Genomic DNA, 22108 nt, shown 5'->3' with positions numbered 1-22108 from the left:
GATGGGACCTGGCCAAGGTCCTGAAAATGCTAAGTCGTCCTCCCTTTGAACCCCTCAAAGATATCGGAGACAAAGACCTCACCCTCAAGACCGTCTTCTTGCTAGCCTTGGCTTCAGCTAAGAGAGTAGGTGAGATCCATGGTCTGTCTTACGACGTTGCACACTCCAAAGGGTGGAGGGAGGTATCCTTCAAGTTCGTACCCTCCTTTGTAGCGAAGACTCAGAACCCAGCAGTCTGGGACCCGAAGTTTGAAGGTTTCTCAATTCCGGCCATTTCCAAGACAGGCAATACGGAAGACCTGAAGTTATGCCCAGTAAGGACGCTCAGGAAGTACCTGGAAAGGACGGCTCATCTCCGACCAGGTGCCAAGAACCTCTTCGTCTCCACAGGTGTTAATAAGAAGCAAGTCTCCAAGAACACTATTTCCTTCTGGCTGAGACAAGTCATCGCTAGAACTTATGAAGAGGACAAGATGGCAGTGCCAGGCACTCCCCGCCCCCATGACATCAGGGGCCTGAGCACTTCCTTGGCCTTTGAGAGAAACATGGCGGTGGGACAGATCCTACAGGCTGGCACTTGGTCGCACCAGTCGACCTTCACTGCCCACTATCTCAAGGACTATTCAAGAAAGTCCTTGGATGGATTCTCCATTGGGACAGTCATCGCCGCCCTCCAATCTGTGTAGCGGTAGGCTAGAAGATGTCCCCAACGGAGAATAGACTCGTCCCTACTTCATCAGGAGAAAATTCAGTAGAGAAGATGTTAAGAGGTGAGTCTTAAATAATAAGCGTAAGGTTCCGCAGTTACCCTCTATCCGCTCTCTGATAGGCCCCGCATTCCTTAGCCCTCCAGGCACTATGTGCCGGACCAAGTGGCAGAATGGCTCTCCCGCCTCCTAAGGTATAAGTCTCCTAAGGAAAGTAGTTCTCGGTGAGTATTTTGTGTCGGAACAAATCAAAAATTTTAAACAATTTTTATTTTTCCTAACATACTCACCGAGAACTACTTTCCGGGTAATGGCCCTCCCTTCCGTCCCCGAGTGCCATCCTTCCATTGCCGAGTTGGGCTAAACGTCGAACTTAATGGCGATGCTGACCCGGAGAGGCAGTGACCTGCCCTGATCCTGCCCTCAGGGCACATCCTGGCGGCGGGGGTAGAAACTATATAGAGCGGGATAGGGGGATAACGGCGGGAAAATCTTGGTCGAGATTGAGAGGTCACCAAGTGACTCCTAAGGAAAGTAGTTCTCGGTGAGTATGTTAGGAAAAATAAAAATTGTTTAAAATTTTTGATATTTTAAGAACAGTGACAACATTAAAATATTTTTTTCATATGTAAACTATGAAAACTTTAAAAAAAACAAGAGGAAGAGAAATAAGATAGAACCTGGGTGTATCTCAAGCAAGAGAACTCTAACCCAAGACAGTGGAAGAAGTCCATGATACAAAGGCTATGGCACTACCCAAGACTAGAGAACAATGGTTTGATTTTGGAGTGTCCTTCTCCTAGAAGAGCTGCTTACCATAGCTAAAGAGCCTCTTCTACCCAAACCCTTAAGAGGAAAGAAGGCACTGAACAATTACAGTGCAGTAGTAAACCCCTTGAGCAAAGAAGACTTGTTTGGTAATCTCAGTGTTGTCAGGTGTAAGAAGAAAAATGAGGATGTGTAAAGAAAAGGCCGGACTATTCTGTGTATGTGTAGGCAAAGGAAAAATGAGCCATAATGAGAGAGGGATCCAATGTAGTACAAGTACTATGTGGCCAATCAAAGGACCCAATAACTCTCTAGTGGTAGTATCGCAACAGGTAGCTGGTGTCTTAGCCAACCTGCTGGTTATGGTAAACCAGCGATAGATCTAGTCACTATTATTATTATTATTATTATTACTAGCCAAGCTACAACCCTAGCTGGAAAAGCAAGATGCTATAAGCCCAAGGGCTCCAACAGGGAAAAATAGCCCAGTGAGGAAAGGAAATAAGGAAATAAATAAATGATGAGAATAAATTAACAATACATCTTTCTAAAAACAGTAACAGCGTTAAAACAGATGTGTCCTATATAAATTATTAACAACATAAAAAACAGATATGTCATATATAAACAATAAAAAGACTCATGTCAGCCTGTTCAACATAAAAACATGTGCTCCAACTATGAACTTTTGAAGTTCTACTGATTCAACTACCCGATTAGGAAGATCATTCCGCAACTTGGTAACAGCTGGAATAAAACTTTTAGAATAGTGTGTAGTATTGAGCCTCATGATGGAGAAGGCCTGGCTATTAGAATTAACTGCCTGCCTAGTATTACGAACAGGATAGAATTGTCCAGGGAGATCTGAATGTAAAGGATGGTCAGAGTTATGAAAAATCTTATGCAACATGCATAATGAACTAATTGAACGACGGTGCCAAAGATTAATATCTAAATAAGGAATAAGAAATTTAATAGACCGTAAGTTTCTGTACAATAAATTAAGATGAGAATCAGCGGCTGAAGACCAGACAGGAGAACAATACTCAAAACAAGGTAGAATGAAAGAATTAAAACACTTCTTCAGAATAGATTGATCACCGAAAATCTTGTAAGACTTTCTCAATAAGCCAATTTTTTGTGCAATTGAAGAAGACACAGACCTAATGTGTTTCTCAAAAGTAAATTTGCTGTCGAGAATCACACCTAAAATTTTAAAAGAGTCATACAAATTTAAAGAAACATTATCAATACAGAGATCTGGATGTTGAGGAGCCACTGTCCTTGACCTACTTACAATCATACTTTGAGATTTGTTAGGATTCAACTTCATACCCCATAATTTGCACCATGCACTAATTTTAGCTAAATCTCTATTAAGGGATTCACCAACCCCAAATCTACATTCAGGGGATGGAATTGATGCAAAGAGAGTAGCATCATCTGCATATGCAACAAGCTTGTTTTCTAGGCCAAACCACATGTCATGTGTATATAGTATGAAAAGTAATGGGCCAAGAACACTACCCTGTGGAACACCGGATATCACATTCCTATACTCACTATGGTGCCCATCAACAACTCTTTGAGATATATTACTTAAAAAATCAATAATAATGCTAAGAAACGACCCACTCACTCCCAACTGTTTGAGTTTGAAAACAAGGGCCTCATGATTAACACGGTCAAAGGCAGCACTGAAATCAAGGCCAATCATACGAACTTCCTGACCACAATCAAGGGATTTCTGTACAGCATTGGAGATTGTAAGAAGGGCATCACATGCTCCAAGGCCTTTACGAAAACCAAATTGCAAACTAGGGAGTAGATGATTACCTTCAGCAAACCTATTAAGACGTTTTGCCAGAAGACGTTCAAAAACTTTAGATAATATGGGAGTTATGGAAATTGGGCGGTAGTCAGTGATATTTGAGCTACCACACACACATTTACTTAGAGGAATAACATTACCAATTCTCCAACAAGTGCTAAAAGCTCCTCTTCTTGCTAACTTGCGCAAAATAACAGATAACTTTGGAGCTAAGAAATCTGCTGTCTTTATAAAAAACAAAGGAAAAATACCATTTGGGTCTACACCTCCATAAGCATCAAGGTCCATCAACAGAGCTTTAATCTCACAAGATCGAAAAGCTGAACTAGTTAGTTTAGCCTCAGGAAAACAGGAATGAGGAAGTTCAAGTTTTTCATTACTCTGTTTACTGTTAAAAACATCAGCCAAAAGGGTTGCCTTTTCCTTTGGATAGTGAGTGACTGAGCCATCTGGTTTAAGTAAAAGAGGAACTGTTGCATCTATACCAAAGAGTGCAGATTTGAGGGTCGACCACCATTTATGTTCCTGAGTTGTACCAGAAAGGGTTTCTTTTATGGTTAAATTGTACCCCTTTTCAGTTGAGGCATAAACTCTCTGAGCAAAAGCTCGAAGCTGAGTATAGTTGTTCCAGGTCAAATTTGATCTGTTACCCTACCAAAGGTGATAGGCCTCCTGCTTCTCCAAATAAGCACGTCTACAATCATCATTAAACCACGGTTTGTCCTTCACTCGGTACCTTAGCACACGAGAAGGGATACGCCTATCAATTATGTTGACTAGATTCTCATTCAAAGGGCATACAGGATCTACACTACTATATAATTGTGACCAATTCAAGCACAAAAGATCATGCAAAATCCCATTCCAGTCTGCTTGGGATTTCATATAAATTTTACAAGAGTATGATATATCAGGGACAGGCTGCTCAGTCTTCACTACTAATGAAATCAAGGCATGATCAGATGTCCCGACTGGAGAACCAACCTTACTAGTTATAACGCCAGGGGAGTCAGTGTATACGAGGTCCAAGCAATTACCAGACCTGTGAGTAGCTTCATTTATGATTTGCTCTCAGCCTGATTCAGAGGCAAAGTCTAAAGCTCTTAAGCCATGTCGATCGGTAGGAGAGATAGAACTTACCACTCCCTATGGTGAGCATTAAAATCACCAACAAAGACAAAAGAAACCTTTCTATCATCTTCTTGTATCTTAGCCATAATGGTAAGAGGACAATCGAAGATAGAATCATCCAAGTCTGGATTCCGGTAGATCGAACACAAATAAAAGTTGTTATGCCTGCCACAAACTTTTATTACCTGAATCTCATGACATCCACATTGATAGCAGGACTTATGAGAAGCAGGGTACTCGGTCCTAATATACACCGCCATTCCCCTGGCCCTAGGGATGGCATCACATTTCAACATTATTGGCTTCTTAAAACCAGTTATAAGGAGCTCAGATGAGTGCCTCATATTAGAAACCAAAGTTTCTGAGCACAAAAGAATATCATACTGTCTGGACGCAACTGTAAGGTCTTGGATATTTGCATGAAGACCACGAATATTGCAATACAGAGGATGACATTGACGAAACCTAGGACGTACTGGTCCCGGATTTCGCTCAATGTCTCCAGACAGGGATTATTGTTACACTTACCCCTTTTATTACAGAGTGTAGATCGTGGCCTTGCACAGGTAGGAAATTATGTTAAGGAGCGAAAAGGTTAAGTCTTTCCCAAATTTCATTTATGGTAAAGCTATGAATTGCTGGAGAGACTGTTAGCACTTTGCTCGCCTCTTTGAATTTGCGGATCACCGAGGCTTTTTCATAGTAGTCGTCAACTTACGACAGGGATAGGGACTGGGAAACAGGTCATATCTGGATCTGGGCGTAAGACGAACTTAAAATATAAATTTTCCGTCTATTTATTATGTTGTATCATGATACTGTAATAATCTTAGTCATATTTTATCAATATTTTCTGTCTATTATTATTTCATTTTCCTAGTTCATATATCTTAGCCCTTATCAAAACATTTTTGTATTAAATTTTCCAGTTTTAGAAGCATTTTAACAAATGCACACATGCGAATATCAGAGATGAAACAAATTATTATTATTATTATTATTATTACTATCCAAGCTACAACCCTAGTTGGAAAAGCAAGATGCTATAAGCCCAGGGGCTCCAACAGGAAAAAATAGCCCAGTGAGGAAAGGAAATAAGGAAATAAATAAATGAAGAGAACAAATTAACAATAAATCATTCTAAAATAAGAAACAACGTCAAAACAGACATGTCATATAATAAACTATCAACAACATCAAAAACAAATATGTCATAAATAAACTATAAAAAGACTATGTCTGCCTGGTCAACAAAATAGCATTTGCTCCAACTTTGAACTTTTGAAGTTCTACTGATTCAACCACCCGATTAGGAAGATCATTCCACAACTTGGTCACAGCTGGAATAAAACTTCTAGAGTACTGCGTAGTATTGAGCCTCGTGATGGAGAAGGCCTGGCTATTAGAATTAACTGCCTGCCTAGTATTACGAACAGGGTAGAATTGTCCAGGGAGATCTGAATGTAAAGGATGGTCAGAGTTGTGAAAAATCTTATGCAACATACATAATGAACTAATTGAACGACGGTGCCAGAGATTAATATCTAGATCAGGAATAAGAAATTTAATAGACCGTAAGTTTCTGTACAATAAATTAAGATGAGAATCAGCAGCTGAACACCAGACAGGAGAACAATACTCAAAACAAGGTAGAATGAAAGAATTAAAACACTTCTTCAGAATAGATTGATCACCGAAAATCTTGAAAGACTTTCTCAATAAGCCTATTTTTTGTGAAATTGAAGAAGACACAGACCTTATATGTTTCTCAAAAGTAAATTTACTGTCGAGAATCACACCTAAAATTTTGAAAGAGTCATACATATTTAAAGAAACATTATCAATACTGAGATCCGGATGTTGAGGAACCACCGTCCTTGACCTACTTACAATCATACTTTGAGTTTTGTTAGGATTCAACTTCATACCCCATAATTTGCACCATGCACTAATTCTAGCTAAATCTCTATTAAGGGATTCACCAACCCTAGATCTACATTCAGGGGATGGAATTGATGCAAAGAGAGTAGCATCATCTGCATATGCAACAAGCTTGTTTTCTAGGCCAAACCACATGTCATGTGTATATAGTATGAAAAGTAATGGGCCAAGAACACTACCCTGTGGAACACCGGATATCACATTCCTATAATCACTATGGTGCCCATCAACAACAACTCTTTGAGATCTATTACTTAAAAAATCAATAATAATGCTAAGAAACGACCCACCCACTCCCAACTGTTTCAGTTTGAAAACAAGGGCCTCATGATTAACACGGTCAAAGGCAGCACTAAAATCAAGGCCAATCATACGAACTTCCCGACCACAATCAAGGGATTTCTGTACAGCATTGGAGATTGTAAGAAGGGCATCACATGCTCCAAGGCCTTTACGAAAACCAAATTGCAAACTAGGGAAGAGATGATTACCTTCAGCAAACCTATTAAGACGTTTTGCCAGAAGACGTTCAAAAACTTTAGATAATATGGGAGTTATGGAAATTGGGCGGTAATCAGTGGGACTTGAGCTACCACAAACACATTTACATAGAGGAGTAACATTACCAATTCTCCAACTAGTGCTAAAAGCTCCTCTTCTTGCTAACTTGCGCAAAATAACAGATAACTTTGGAGCTAAGAAATCTGCTGTCTTTATAAAAAACAAAGGAAAAATACCATTTGGGTCTACACCTCCATAAGCATCAAGGTCCATCAACAGAGCTTTAATCTCACGAGATCGAAAAGCTAAACTAGTTAGTTTAGCCTCAGGAAAACAGGAATGAGGAAGTTCAAGTTTTTCATTACTCTGTTTACTGTCAAAAACATCAGCCAAAAGGGTTGCCTTTTCCTTTGGACAGTGAGTGACTGAGCCATCTGGTTTAAGTAAAGGAGGAACTGTTGCATCTACACCAAAGAGTGCAGATTTAAGGGTAGACCACCATTTATGTTCCTGAGTTGTACCAGAAAGGGTTTCTTTTATGGTTAAATTGTACTCCTTTTCAGTTGAGGCATAAACTCTCTGAGCAAAAGCTCGAAGCTGAGTATAGTTGTTCCAGGTCAGATCTGATCTGTTACCCTTCCAAAGTTGATAGGCCTCCTGCTTCTCCAAAAAAGCACGTCTACAATCATCATTGAACCACGGTTTGTCCTTCACTCGGTACCTTAGCACACGAGAAGGGATACGCCTATCAATTATGTTGACTAGATTCTCATTCAAAGGGACAACAGGATCTACACTATTATATAATTGTGACCAATTCAAGAACAAAAGATCATGTAAAATCCCATTCCAGTCTGCTTGGGATTTCATATAAATTTTACAAGAATATGATATATCAGGGACAGGCTGCTCAGTCTTCACTAATAATGAAATCAAGGCATGATCAGATGTCCCGACTGGAGAACCAACCTTACCAGTTATAACGCCAGGGGAGTCAGTGTATACAAGGTCCAAGCAATTACCAGACCTGTGAGTAGCTTCATTTATGATTTGCTCACAGCCTGATTCAGAGGCAAAGTCTAAAGCTCTTAAGCCATGGCGATCGGTAGGAGAGATAGAACTTAACCACTCCCTATGGTGAGCATTAAAATCACCAACAAAGACAAAAGAAGCCTTTCTATCATCTTCTTGTATCTTAGCCATAATGGTAAGAAGACAATCGAAGATAGAATCATCCATGTCTGGATTCCGGTAGATCGAACATAAATAAAAGTTGTTATGCCTGCCACAAACTTTTATTACCTGAATCTCATGACATCCACATTGATAGCAGGACTTATGAGAAGCAGGGTACTCGGTCCTAATATACACCGCCATTCCCCTGGCCCTAGGGATGGCATCACGTTTCAACATTATTGGCTTCTTAAAACCAGTTATAAGGAGCTCAGATGAGTGCCTCATATTAGAAACCAAAGTTTCTGAGCACAAAAGAATATCATACTGTCTGGACGCAACTGTAAGGTCTTGGATATTTGCATGAAGACCACGAATATTGCAATACAGAAGACGACATTGACGAAATCTAGGACGTACTGGTCCCGGATTTCGCTCAATGTCTCCAGACAGCATAAGAATTAATAGAAATAAAAAAGAGACAGCATACTTAAAAACTAGATTAACAAGAATTATAACAAAAACAGTACGTACAGAATTATAAACAAAGTGATTGATGATACCCATAGACTATAGTAAAAAGTCGGAAAAACTGGTCAACATGGAGGAGCCGATACACCATGCAAGGCTAAATACCCTCCAGGATAACCACTTCAACTGAAGGGAGGACAGTAAGGATGGTTTTGAGAAGAAAAATAATCAGAAAAAGGAAAAGACAACCTCTTGATAAACCACCAGGCATCCATGGCCCTTCTATTAAGCCTGCCCAACACACCATTTCAAAAAAACAAGAGGAAGAAAAAAAAAATAAGATAGAATAGTGTGCCTGAGTGTACCCTCAAGCAAGAGAACTCCAACCCAAGACAGTGGAAGACCATGGTACAGAGGCTATGGCACTACCCAAGACTAGAGAACAGTGGTTTAATTTTGGAGTGTCCTTCTCCTAGAAGAGCTGCTTACCACAGCTAAAGAGTCTCTTCTACCCTTACCAAGAGGAAAGTACACTGAACAAATTGCAGTACAGTAATTAACCCCTTGGGTGAAGATGTGTTAAGTATCTCATTGTTGTCAGATGTATGAGGAAAGACGAGAATATGTAAAGAATAGGCCAAACTATTCTGTGTAAGTGTAGGCAAAGAAAAAATAATAAGCCGTGACCAGAGAGAGGGATCCAATGCATTACTGTCTGGCCAGTCAAAGGATCCAATACCTCTCTAGTGGTAGTATCTCAACGGACGGCTGGTGCCCTGGCCAACCTACTACCTTTTGGAAGAAAGCTAGTGTAGAATATGAGATCCTGTCCTAGGTGTAGAGTCAAATTTACGCTAAGTACGACTCATAACAACTGATACAGACTAATGAAATACCTTGTATTGTTACTCAATACTGTAATTCAATAACAGGAATACTAATGTTACTTGGTAGTGTATTCAAAGGAAATCACTCAATTTGCCAGGTTGCTTTCCACCAGACATATGATGTGAACTTGAGAGATATTGAAACTTAATATTTTTTTAGTTTAAATAGATGCTCTATATTATTAATAAAAGAAAATGCTAACCTATCTAGAGAAATGGGTTAATTTTTGTAAAAGAAAAATAGATTATAAGGAAATATTTGTCCTTGTAGAGTACTATTTCTGACAGTCTTGTGACGTCATCACGGTGAAAAAGGTGGGCGTAATGCGAACAGTCATAAGCCGATGACGACCTGTATAGGCCCCTGTCTTAGACCCTGGAAGTATGCTTTGGAAACATGGTGAACTCTGATATACATTGGGAAGTTTTCCAGGTTTTATGGAGTGTTAGGTGATTTCCGCACTCCAACATGTGCTTGAAACTTTCATGCAGACTGCCAACGATTAGTGACCTGGCCTTCCTTAGGTCTTGCAGGTTAGTTCTCTATGCCTTTTGAAGTAGCAAGGTAACTAAGGTTACTTTGCCTCGGTGATCCTAGTGCCAGTACCCCAGTGGTGACAACAGTGATTCCAGGTCAGTGACCCCAGTTGTGATTCCTATACACAGTGTTCCTTTAGTGTGTTGCCCAAGTGCCTATCAAAATGTTCCTATGCCAGTGACCCCAGCCCCTCTGTATGTGTTGCAAGTTCTAGTAAGTGTACTTCCCGCCTCCCCAGTAACAATATTCCGTAGTGTTGTGGTTCCTGTCAGAGCAACTACTGTCATTTTTCTTTGAGGGTGGAGAAATTTTTTTTGCTGATGTTTGCTCAGACTTTGACTCCTCTGCTTGCATAGCCCAAGGTGAGAGGAAGATTTGTGCATGTTTCTCTTCCACATCCAACTCCTCTTCCTACTCTTTGACTTCAGATTGTGCTTCTGACGCTTCATAGTAGAAGAAGGAGAAGAAGAAATCCAAGAGGTCCTGGAAGGCCAGTTTTAGCCCCAAGGAGAGAGCTCCTTATGACAAACCTCTCTTTTGAGTATAGTGAACAACACTTGAGTAGCCTGAGGCCCTGTTCTTTATCTTCTGGGGTATGATACATTGGGATGGGTCCATGACCCCCTGTTGCAGCCCCTTGCCACTTCCTCCAAGAGGTCCGAGGCCATGACCTACAGCCCTCCAGATCACAGCCCCCGAGGACTGGGTGGTGACAGCCCGTGTTGCAATCCCGGGCTCAAGGCTATAACCCCGTGTTATTGCCCCGGGGAGAAAAGAGGTGCATGGGCCTTTGAACCTTCTCTTGGCCTTGTGTTTGATGAGCTTGGATGCTCTCCCTCACCTTCCTACATAGACAATGGACTGTTGCTCCCTTCTCTGATTGCAGTTCTTCAGTACTCTGTGTTGAGAAGTTGGTACTGCTTGAGGTTGTCATCACGAGCTGATAGCCATGGGCCAGTGGCAGAAAGTCCAGTACCACGTGCCTGGCCCAAGACCGGTGCCAACTTCTTACTCCGATCAGCAGAGGGAAGAGTACAGGTTACGCTTTTCTCTGGAGTGATCAGTGCCAGATATCGTTCCCCGCTGTTGTGGGTCGTCCTGGTCCTTCGCCAGCCACCAATTGATTACCTTGCTGGGTCTGTCCTTGGGTTAAAGCCTTTGTATTCTTGTCGGGTAGCATTGAGTTTAAAGAGCAGCCTGCTGCAAACTTTGCCCGTACTAGGTATGAGGGTACGTGGAATTCCTCTGCACCTAAGGTACCGGACATTTGCACATACGGGAGTGCAATGGAGTGGAGAATTGCTTTGCCTGAATCCCTGGTCCAGCATGCAGTCTCCTTCAAAGACCCTGGCCCTTTGAAGAGATCGGCAACCAAACCATCTGGTTTGGCCATGACTGCAGGATTAAGGGCAAAGAAGGGCTTTGAAACCTCTCTTAGACCCTAACCAGGACTGCCTGGAGTCTCTTCCACCTGAAGGGAGCCTGTGTATACACAGTTCATTCAAGCTATCCAACCTGATCCCTCCAGGAAGGAGGGCAGCGGGAAGAGGGGAGGGAGAAGGAAACACTTACCGATGGAGTTCTCATCCGATCTTCAACATCTCTGTAAGCTCTGGCTTTGCGGACAGAGGTGGAGGTATGTTATGGTAGAACACAGTTGAATTCGTCTCTGGCTTCGAAAGTTGAAGGTTCCTGATGAAGAAGTTCAGCCTGGGGCTGGTGACTGGTCATAGACCTCTCTCCACCAAACAAATTTCTTCATCAAATAATGTTCAGGATGGAAACAGTACGGCCTGTGCTGAATTTCTTCAGAGATGGAGACTTCATACTTTCAGTGGAGCTGAAGGATGATTACTTCCAGGTACTCATTCATCAGTTCTCTCGGAGTTACCTCCGCTTCTCCCGCTTCGATACAGTGAACCAGTTAAAAAAATCTGTGCTTCAGACTGCACACTCCTCAGGTGTTCACTCCAGTGTTGTCTTTGGTTGCAGCATGGGCCCATTCATAAGAGATACGTATGTTCATGTGTTGTAAAAATATTATTATTATTTTTAGTATTATTAATCCTCAGTTTCTAGAGGATCAAGATCGACTTCTTGCATATTTTCACGATATGGGAATGGGGATTAATTAGAAGTCTAATCTCATACCCAAGCTGAGGTTAATGTACTTGGTCTTGCGAGAGACACGACAATAGAGAGTTTCTTAACTTCAGACAATCGCATCAGTAAGCCCAAGAAGGAAACATAACCTTTCTTGTCTAAGGCAGTATTCTCAGCCTGGCACTGGTGGTCGTCTCTGCCTCTTGTCCTGGCAGGAGAAGCTCATTCCTCATGTGAGCCTCTGTCGGGGATCCCTATGGTGGTGTTTGAAGTTTCACTGGTCAGCCTACAGGGATCACCTGATCTTTCTGCTCCAGTGGTGTAGGAGGCTTGGGATGATCTTGCCTGGTGGCTGAAAGAAGAAAATCTCACCAGGAGATTTGAGGAGGCACTCTGTAATGCCAATGAACGACAACACCACTGTAGTAGCCCATGTCAGCAAGCAAAGGTGCAATGCTTCATGCAACCTTTGCAAGCTGATGAACCGGATCCCCATCTGGGCAGCGTATCACACCGTAGAGCTGTCAGCCAGGTATATAGCCTTATGAAGCAGAAGGTAAGACTGTTAAAATTAATTGCATACCTAGGACTATGTACAAATGGTACCATCTAGGAAGATTCTAATGCAATGATGGTCAGAATTTTAGAAAATCTTAGCACTTCTTTAGCACTAGCAGAACTAAGAAAGAGGTATCTAGAGCACAAATTCTTTTGAACTGTGTGTGTCCATCTGTAATATATACGCCTCAACTGCCAATAGGGTTGAGGTACTATCTACTAAAAAGGCAGGGGTTATGCCCCACCCTTCCCTTCCCTTCAAGAGGAATCTTGCAATCAGCCAGATGTTGAAGGTGTGGCTGTGCATTCACCAGACTACCATCACCTATAATCTACAGGAGTACCCACAAGTCCCTTAACTCCTTTGCGCTTGATCTTAGGGTGGCTACTCAAGTAGTTGTGTAGCAAGCCCAGATCCCATGTGGAACAGTAAGCGTCTTATTTACTGTAACAGAGAGATGCAAGTCTGGAATGAAGGCTGAGTAACTGGCTCTTCTTCATTCATTCTTCCCCTCTCATAGGGACGAAGCATTTGATACCTTACTCGCTGGATTTTACTCGATGCTGAAAAACTACACTTCTGAGTTCCCTTATTTGGAACTTAGAGAAGTTCTCCATCCTGCTTAGACGAGGGAGAAGATGGTGGAATATATACCAATCCATTGATCATTATATGATAGAAGTGTGATGAAGTGTGGGACAGAGGTAGATGGAGAAAGCTGGCCAGAAACGTCAACCCCACATAGAAGTGGGAAGAGATGCAGACAAAGAAGAAGTAGTATTATTCCAGACTGCCATCCACTTCAGGGGAAGGGACGTCTCCTTTGACGATGTACGAATTTTCTTTGACAGCCGAGGCCCCATCAGCCTATTCATCCCAATGTTGGATAGATAGGAGATTGCTGAAATCATCTCCTTCGTTCCCTTACAGGACTAGGTAGATTGACATTTCCAGGGAAGTAAAAGAATTGAGTATTTTGGTTCCAGGGAGACTAACGACTAACCAAGCTGTGATTCTCCCTACCTAAAGGACAATGGTTAGTTTGTATTTTGTAGAGGCACTAATCATAAATTTTCAAAATAATTTGTATTTTTCATAGCTATACAAAGAATCTTTCAGGTTAAAATTCTCTCTTAGTCCGGAGCCGAAGGGATAAGTGAAGAGTTTTTGATAGGTGGGGGGGTGAGGGCTCCTCGTCCTCATTCCCGCCTATCGCTTAACGTAGTCATTAATCAATTCAATGGCCTTCCAACTCGCGCTTAAAACATATACCCTACTTGAAGCAATTACGTTTGTACAGCCAGGAAAAGGTACGGATTAGTTTTGAGATTGTGACATATACCTCAAAAGGTTACTTAGAAATTAGATGATTTTCAATACCTGATCCAGGTGTTGTTACATTTATTTTGTGTTGTACCCATTCTGAAATGCTCAGAATCTGATTTCTAAACAGCTGCTTCTAATTTGATAGTGTGGATTGCATTTTTTAGCGTTTGCAACAGAAGTGCAAGTTCCATGCTTTTGTTCAGGAACAATTGTTACAATAATTTAGATTTTTCCATACCCAAGATGGATATTCAAATCTATAACAATTGAAGCACTGCACATGTTTCTGTCTCTATGGGCAGACTGGCATTCTTTCGTTTTCAATAAAAATGTGAGATGGTACAATCAGCAGCCAGCACTGGGAGCCCAGCGCAGCATTACTCAGACCCCGTCTATCTCTGACGTCTGTGAGTGTAGCAGCAACCCTGACTGTGACGGATCCTCTCCCATTGAGGGCTCAGTCAATGGGAGAGCTGCTCTGTCCCAGAATCGGTACCGCCTCCTCTCGCAGGGACCAGTCAACGACCAGCACCTGAATTGACTATCGCCACAACCTGTATAAATAGAGCCAGCCCAGCCTATATTGTCACTTTTCTAGCCTGTAAATGAGAGAAAACATCTGGTAACCTCTCAAAACTTGTTGCAGCCACCTCTTTCGTATTCTGTACTTGACAAGTTTGCTTTTAGTAAATTTTTAGTAAAACCTTAGAATTTTACTCCCCTACCTACTGATGACTAATATAGCGCAGCTATTGGCGGCATTATGCAGTATTGTTGAGAAAAAGAAAATTAGAGCAATTCAAAAGCTCAACTATAAACTCCGTCACTGAGACAGCTATAATCTTTTTGAAAGAGGGTCTACAGTACTTCCAAGATATTATTATTATTATTATTATTGTTATTATTATTATTATTATTATTATTATTATCATCATTAGCTAAGCTACAACCCTATGTGGAAGAGCAGGATGCTTTAAGCCCAAGGGCTCGGACAGGGAAAAATAGCCCAGTGAGGAAAGGGAATAAATAAACTACAAGGGGAGTAATGAATAATCAAAATAACCTATTTTAAGAACAGTAACATTAAAATAGATCTTTCATAAATAAATTACAAAGATACATGTCAGCCTGTTCAACATAAAAACATTCACTGCAAGTTTGAAGTTTTGAAGTTCCTCCGTTTCACCTACCTGATTAGGAAGATCATTCCACAACTTGGTCACAGCTGGAATTTTCAAAGATTAGGATGATTATTGTAGTCATAGGAACCTTTTGTACCTTCAATATTTCTCTTAGGCAAATGTGCAATATGTTGATCAGCAATGCATTTAAAGAAGATTGATGGGTGACTTGAGAGGATCTCCACCTATCGGGTCTGTGTAATGGAAAAGAACAGATGAACATGATTGGGAAGACTTAGAAAGTGTAGAGTTGATTAACTGGAAAGTCTTGGCTCTGCAGTACATTTCAACAACACCACAGCTTTAGAATACACAGGGAAGCAAGGTTGGACCAAGGTATAGACCCTTTTTGTATTGTTAAAGAGACTTGTGTTGGACTGAAGAGAGGGATGTCACTACTTTCCAGGATTGTTCCAGGGAAACAAAGCATTTGGGCAGACAAACAGAGTTGTAGAGGTCATGTTATCCATGTGGAGTGGTCCCTACATTCCAAGATGTGCCCGGGCCTTTGCAGGGGGGGAACTGACTGTGGCATTTGCTGTTCCTTGGTGAAAACTCCCCTTGCTTCAAGAATTCACCAATTCTCCATGATCTATATCAGATGGTCAACTACATTAGTTTGGAAGCACCCACAATGCAAAGATGACCCTCATAGGTTCTTATTGGCTTTCAGTGGAGAGGTTCACAGACTATTGGATGTTCTAACCGATCAATTCATTACTCGTCCAAGTCAACCAACTATTCTTAAACATCCCCAGTGCCACCTGGTACACTAAAATCTTCTCATGCTTCATCTGACTGTATGGAGAATCTCCACTATCTACTCAGAAGAAAAGGGTTGTCTACATCTGCCTTGAACTGTATTCTTCCCTGAATATCTATTGATCTTTCGTCATCATCTTTTATTTTTGCCCTGTGTCTTGATATCTGTAATCCTGTTGTAATGAAATACTCATTAGGAAATCTTGTATTCTTGTTTGAAGACCACTGAAAATTTTCAAGGTAATTTGGTGTCATTTAATATGCTCATCCTCATTTATAGGTTGGTAGTTCCAATATGAGAATAGTGAGCAGAAATGAAAGTCTTTACGGGCTCTTCCTATCTTTTGGAAGACCATTCACTACAATTCTTTAATCATATAACTTGTATTCAGTACAGGTTTTTATGCCAGAAATCAAAATATTTTAAGAGGTGTATGTATAAGATCAGTTGACCTTTTGCTTAGTAGGTTACAGTTTTTATCTGTAGATATCTATAAATATTAACTTTAGAATTTATCAGATAAAGTTTAATTTGAATATTTAATTTTCCAGACAAGTCTTCATCTCTTAAGTTGAACAGTAGATTTCATCAGATCTTCCAGCAGTGGGATATCATCTGTAACCAGGAATTTAGATTGCCAAATTAGCGTCGGTAATAAATTTAATTTTAACACTGACATTTCATTTGCTAATACAATTGATAAGTAAATGTTGTAAAGAATATTTATTTCCAGATATTTATATTTGCTCAATTATTTGCTTAGTTGTTTTAATAGTAGGAAGATCATCTTTTAAGGGAATTTTGATAAGGAAAAGTAATTAAACATTTTTATTTAAGCATTGTAAATATTTGCATTATACCGCTATGTGCTTTGTTTCAAATTGGAGGACTGTATACACATAGCACAAAGAAGTTAACTGGTTTGGCAAAACCCCTTCAAATTGACAAGACTCGCACACATCTCGCCATACATGGTATGTGCCCTAACAGGGGGACACAGATCATTAAATTCTTTTTGGACAGCTACCTTATATCATAGAGCATATAATTGGGAAGTAACTGAACTAGAGCAGAGATTATGTTGGTACATACTGTAACTTGATACTGTACGTCATTCTATCAATCAACTTGAGTTCAGGATTTCCATTAGACCGTCAACTTGTTCGGTCCAAAATTGAAGTTGGTCGATTGATCAACGAATTGTGCCATGAAATGGCTAAAAAGGGAAAAAGATAAGATTACTTGAATTCTTGTAACAGCTAAAAAAATTTTGGTCTTCATTGAAGATTTGCTCAAGTTGAAGGTAAATAAGTTGTATGTGGATATTTCAAACGTGTCAAGTAACATTGCGGGGGACGTGGGTTGGCACAAACATTTGAAATGCAGAAGTAGCCACAGGAATAACCTGGCCCTCTGTCCGTCACTCCACTGAATATCATTTGGAAGCCAACGTATTTTTAAAATTGCTAATAAAGACTATGATACTCAAATTTGGGTGTCCCTCCATATTTATGATTTTTAGGATTACTTGAAGAGTCCTGTTGATCAAAAGTTCTTGATTGATGCTCCTCCAAGGTAGTAGCTGATATCTTAAGCCATTCATTCAGTGGACAAACTAGACACCGTTATAGGTCCAGATGGAATTTTCGTTATTTCGTATTATTATGGCTCTAATAGCTCGATAAACTTTGTGCAGCCATCTTATTTTGTAAATATAGTTTACAGGTCAGAAGAAAGTATGATATACTTTATAATGCTTTTTAATTGTAATTTTATGTATTGCTAGGTATAGCAAGTCTAGATAGATCTTCATCCCTCCAGAACTTTTAATGTGTTGTAAATACTTACTTAACTGTATTGATTTTAGATTTGTGTTCGGGTTGACAGTATTCTTATGAAAAACAATTTATTGTGATATCGCTTAATATTTCAACTTTTAACTTTGAAAGATTTAATTTTGTCCTAGGGTGCATTTATAACTGGCAAAGCCATGGCCTATATAATATTCATAGCTAACCCAGTGTTGTCTTGTCGTATATTCATGACTGGTTTAATCTTGGATTAGGTTACATCTATAACACTGACTTAATCTAAACGTAGTCTATATTTATGCCACAAATATAGCAGAAGGCATATTGCTACAATTAGTATTTAATAAACCTCATTAAACAAATTATAAATCTGCACCATAGGATTCAATGAGAAAAGGCTTGTATGCCTCGAGAAGGTTTCATGACAATTTGGTAACACTAGTCTTTTTTTTTTTGTAATGTGAGAGCCCGAGATGTGTGGGTCATCATCCCTTACTTGTTTGGATAATTCTGTGGGAAAAATAAGTTGTCCATTTTGTTATCAAGTGCACATACAGTCCCCCAATTAAAGTCAAGGTATATGGCTATGTAAATCAATGGTTTATTTTCTGTACATACAGAAGGTCCCTAACTTACAAACTTAATTGATCCAAGAAGTCGTTTGTAAGTCAAATTGTTTGCAAGCCCAATTTTGTTGAATTTTGGCCTAGGGTAGACGTAACCTGAATCCCATGCCTATGATTTCCAGCTACAAAAGTCAACAAATAGTCAGGTTCCATATGAAATAGATATCGGGTTGTTACAAATGTATTGCTTACTGATATGATATTGTTTTGTTACAGTATTTCTTTATCTTTATTATTTTCAGTTGGATTTTAGTTTGTGAGGACCTTCTGTAGACTAAAACCCTTAAGTTTGAAATTGTAGTTTTTTCATGTCTCATTCCACCTTATTCAGTCTACAGTGTGTTGTAATATTGTTTAAGAATGAAATACCAAAAGTATTCCATTGAAAATATCTAATGTAATTTTACAATTTTGTGATACTGGAAATATTTTAAAAATTACAGTTCTTTTATGGATTGTCCAGCCAAACCTTCAATTAGCATGTAATGTTTGTAATGGTTCAGTAACTGGCTGTAATTATTTTTTGTCCTATTAAGATTTTGAGTGGAGAATGGAGAGTTGGTTTATATACACGCCAGCCTGTTGATTAAAATTTATTTAAAATATTTAACTTTCAATTTTGCTAGTCCTCTTTAGATACATTTGTGTTTCAAGCTCTATTAATGGAATTTCACTAGTCTTTTTATTTGTTACATTTATACTTTCCACTATGATTGACATTTAATAAAACTTTTTAAATCCTGTTGTGTATTTACTTTTTTTAATAAATCTCTAGACGTTCTTGGGATTAGCCAAAGGGGAGGAAGATCGTGTGACGCTTCCACACACCCGTTTGTTGGACCTGCGTCACAGAGTAGTAGTTCTAGCATGCTAAGGACATACTTATGCCCGTAACGTCAAGAGCTCTAGGTTTCCTCGTCTGTGGATAAGGCCCAGTCTATGACCTTGTGAATCCATGCAGAGATTGTGATCTTAGTAATCCTTCTCATTACTTTCCCTATGCTGACGAAAAGTGCTGCCACTCTGGGGCAAGCTCCTGCATTTCTCTTGAGGTGACACCTCAAGCTCCTCACTGGACAAAGACTCCCAATTCGGAATTGTTAAAATCTGGGATCCGTTGCTGCTGGATTTTGGGTCTGCAGATGCACTTAGGAATAAAGTCGAGTATTACCCGTTTCCAACTCGGGAATGGGAGACGTCGATGTCATATGAAAGGGCGTGTCATTCGTTAATTCTTCTGGGAGGGGTCAGAGCGAGCAGGATGGTCGTCCCAAGTGTCAGGTGAAGAACTGATGTAAGACACAGTGGCACCAGGGATGCTCCTTCCAAGATTCCAATAAGCTGAGCATGTTCCACGTAGGCGGTCTAACCTCCGGATAAGGGAAGGTATGTTGGAGACTCCATATGAGGATAGACAGAGGCTAAGCTCAAAGCTGAGCAGCAGCGTTTGACCATTGAGACAGGGTCTCCTCCCTGAAGTGTCGAGGGGATTCCACTATCACTGAAGTAGAGGATCAAAGGAGGCAATACCCTTCCACTTCCCACGCCACAGAAGGCTGCTTGCTTTGCCTGGTCAACTTTGCTTGATGATTCCCAGGGGTAACCGGACCTTTTTCCCTGACAGGTTCTGCAAAAGACTCTCTTCTTGCTGTGTGGTTGTCTACGAAGGTTGTGACATGGAGAGGGGTCCCTTGGCACCTTTGAAAACAGGTGTAGAAAGTTCAGAAACCATTCTGCCTGGTGCCACCTTGGAGCTAAGAGGGTCAATGAATGGGCCTGGCTGTCCTTCTTGTTTACCAATCTTCTACTAGGTCAACCAGATGGGAGGGGGGGAAACACGTAGACATCTATACTGCCCTCTGTTGTCGGAAGGCCCCAAGCAGAGTGTTTGGGGAAAACGTATTGACGAGCAGTACCTTGGAAGCTTATCGTTCAGTGACGTGGCGGATACTGTAATCTACTGTTATTGAAATCCACAAATTCGGGACTTTGCCGGGGACTTAAAGATCCACAGACTACTCAAAGCCAACTATCTGAGTCAATACTCAGAATATCCACCAGAAAATCTCCCATGTCTGTGTAGAGCAGCGTTACATGGGTGCTGAGTAGTCTTCGTCCACCTTAGCATTTTCCCCAACTAGTTGGCATAAGTGTTGTGAAGAGGAACTTACCTGATTGTCTGGATATAAGCTACTCCTGTGGTGTCGTCGTTCATCAACACCATGGAGTGTCCTGAAGGAATAGCTGGAAGGTTCATGTGGCAATGATATTAGAAATCAGACCAGAGTCCAGAAGCCGTATGATACCACATGTGTCCCCCCCTCTTTCTTGATGCTTCATAGAGGCACATCGAATCCGGGGGTAGGCTTGAAGATCAAACCCCCTGAGGAGGTTGGGATCTGACGCTCCGGCGTTGGTCACCCGGCACTCCACAGAGGATAGGCGTCCTTGCCAGGAGTAACCCATGAAATGGCAGTAAATCTAGTAAAAGGAAGGGCTACTGTCTACTCCAGTCTTTCTAATCTGCTCGCGAAAGGAAAAACTTTATTAGTCTGGTGACTAGCAATACTACTATGAATCCAGATTACTGTTGGCTGAAGGGATGACTTCTCGAAATCTTACTCCAATCCTCCGATCACAGCAGATCTCAAGCCTGACTCATTGATGGAGAAGGAATGACCTCGAGTCTTTCAGAAATAGGCCAGTCGTCCAAGTTTCTTGACAGACAAATATCATCCCAAGTGCAGAAACGGAGGAGATGCGATTAAGTTGAAAAAAAATGCATCTACAACTGGTATAACCGGTCATATATGATTCTTTAGACTCTTCCTTGAATACATTACACTTGAGTAACTGGAATTTGGCAGTAAGCTTCCCTATTTCAGTTTATGAAGTCCTTGGGTCTGACTGCTCGTCTGACCGAGCCTGTCGACTCACTCCTGAACGACGTTTGTTGAACAAACTTGTTCTGGGAGGAGAGTTTGAAAACTGGAGTCTGGCTTACCGGAGACTTTCTCCAAGAAAGTTGAGTGTAGAAGCTCGGAGATTCTGATGAAAAAGTAATAATGCATTGAGGACATAAAGCCTGATCTGGATGTCCGTGCGGATGTTCGGATTCGCATAGATGGTAGAGGCCTAGCATCGCACCTCCACAGGTGGATGGGTCTGCAATGATGTGTATGTATTTGTGACCAGACTGTGGATGTTCTAGTCAAACTTAGTCACTGAGTGGGGTTCGCGAACAATACGTTCGTGTAAGCCCTTGCAGGGGAAAAACTCTTCGATCAACTTGGATTACCTGTTCACAGGCTGGAATGCCGTGAACGTCGATTCTCAATACCAGTTTAACAAATGGCCCTGCGCAATCCAGTATTAAAATTCACTACAGGGACCAAAGAAGTCCTGCTGTTTGGACGAGTCATGGTTGAAGAAGCGGTGAGTACAGTATTCCTAACTCGTTAGATAGGTATCGCATTCTCTTAGAGGTAAACCTAATTCACGGATGAGAAAGGTGTTATCCTTAAAGCCAAATGTTCGAAGCTTCAGACTTTGCATGCATTCTCTAAGCTCGCTGAGCTAACTCAGGTTGGAAAGCATTGTTGTCAGCAAGCTGCCGAACATGACCAAGGTCAAGCTCTGGGTTGGCTTTATTTAGCCTTCCTGGAGGAGAACCCCAAGATGGAGGGTCGAATTTGCTTTGCACAGGTCCCGAGGTAGTCTGTGCTATTGGTGACATGATGAAAAGGTATAAAGAGGAGAGTATCCCTTAAATCTAGTTTGTTATAGTTTGA

The 22108-nt window shown here is 40.8% G+C and overlaps 1 protein-coding gene across 2 annotated transcripts in view; it reads left to right on the top strand.

The window, feature by feature from the left end:
* Window positions 1–19059, top strand: part of RNaseX25 (Ribonuclease X25) — a 161336-nt gene extending 142277 nt beyond the window's left edge. For both annotated transcript variants that reach the window (XM_068356286.1, XM_068356287.1), the window contains exon 8: window positions 16432–19059. The gene's annotated coding sequence lies outside the window, so the exon portion shown is untranslated. The remainder of the gene's footprint in view (window positions 1–16431) is intronic.
* The last annotated feature ends 3049 nt before the right edge of the window (window positions 19060–22108 follow it).

Source organism: Palaemon carinicauda, chromosome 32 (genome assembly GCF_036898095.1).
Source record: "Palaemon carinicauda isolate YSFRI2023 chromosome 32, ASM3689809v2, whole genome shotgun sequence".
NCBI lineage: Eukaryota > Metazoa > Arthropoda > Malacostraca > Decapoda > Palaemonidae > Palaemon > Palaemon carinicauda.
The sequence above is the reverse complement of the archived record's forward strand: the minus strand, read 5'-3'. Positions and strand labels throughout refer to the sequence as shown.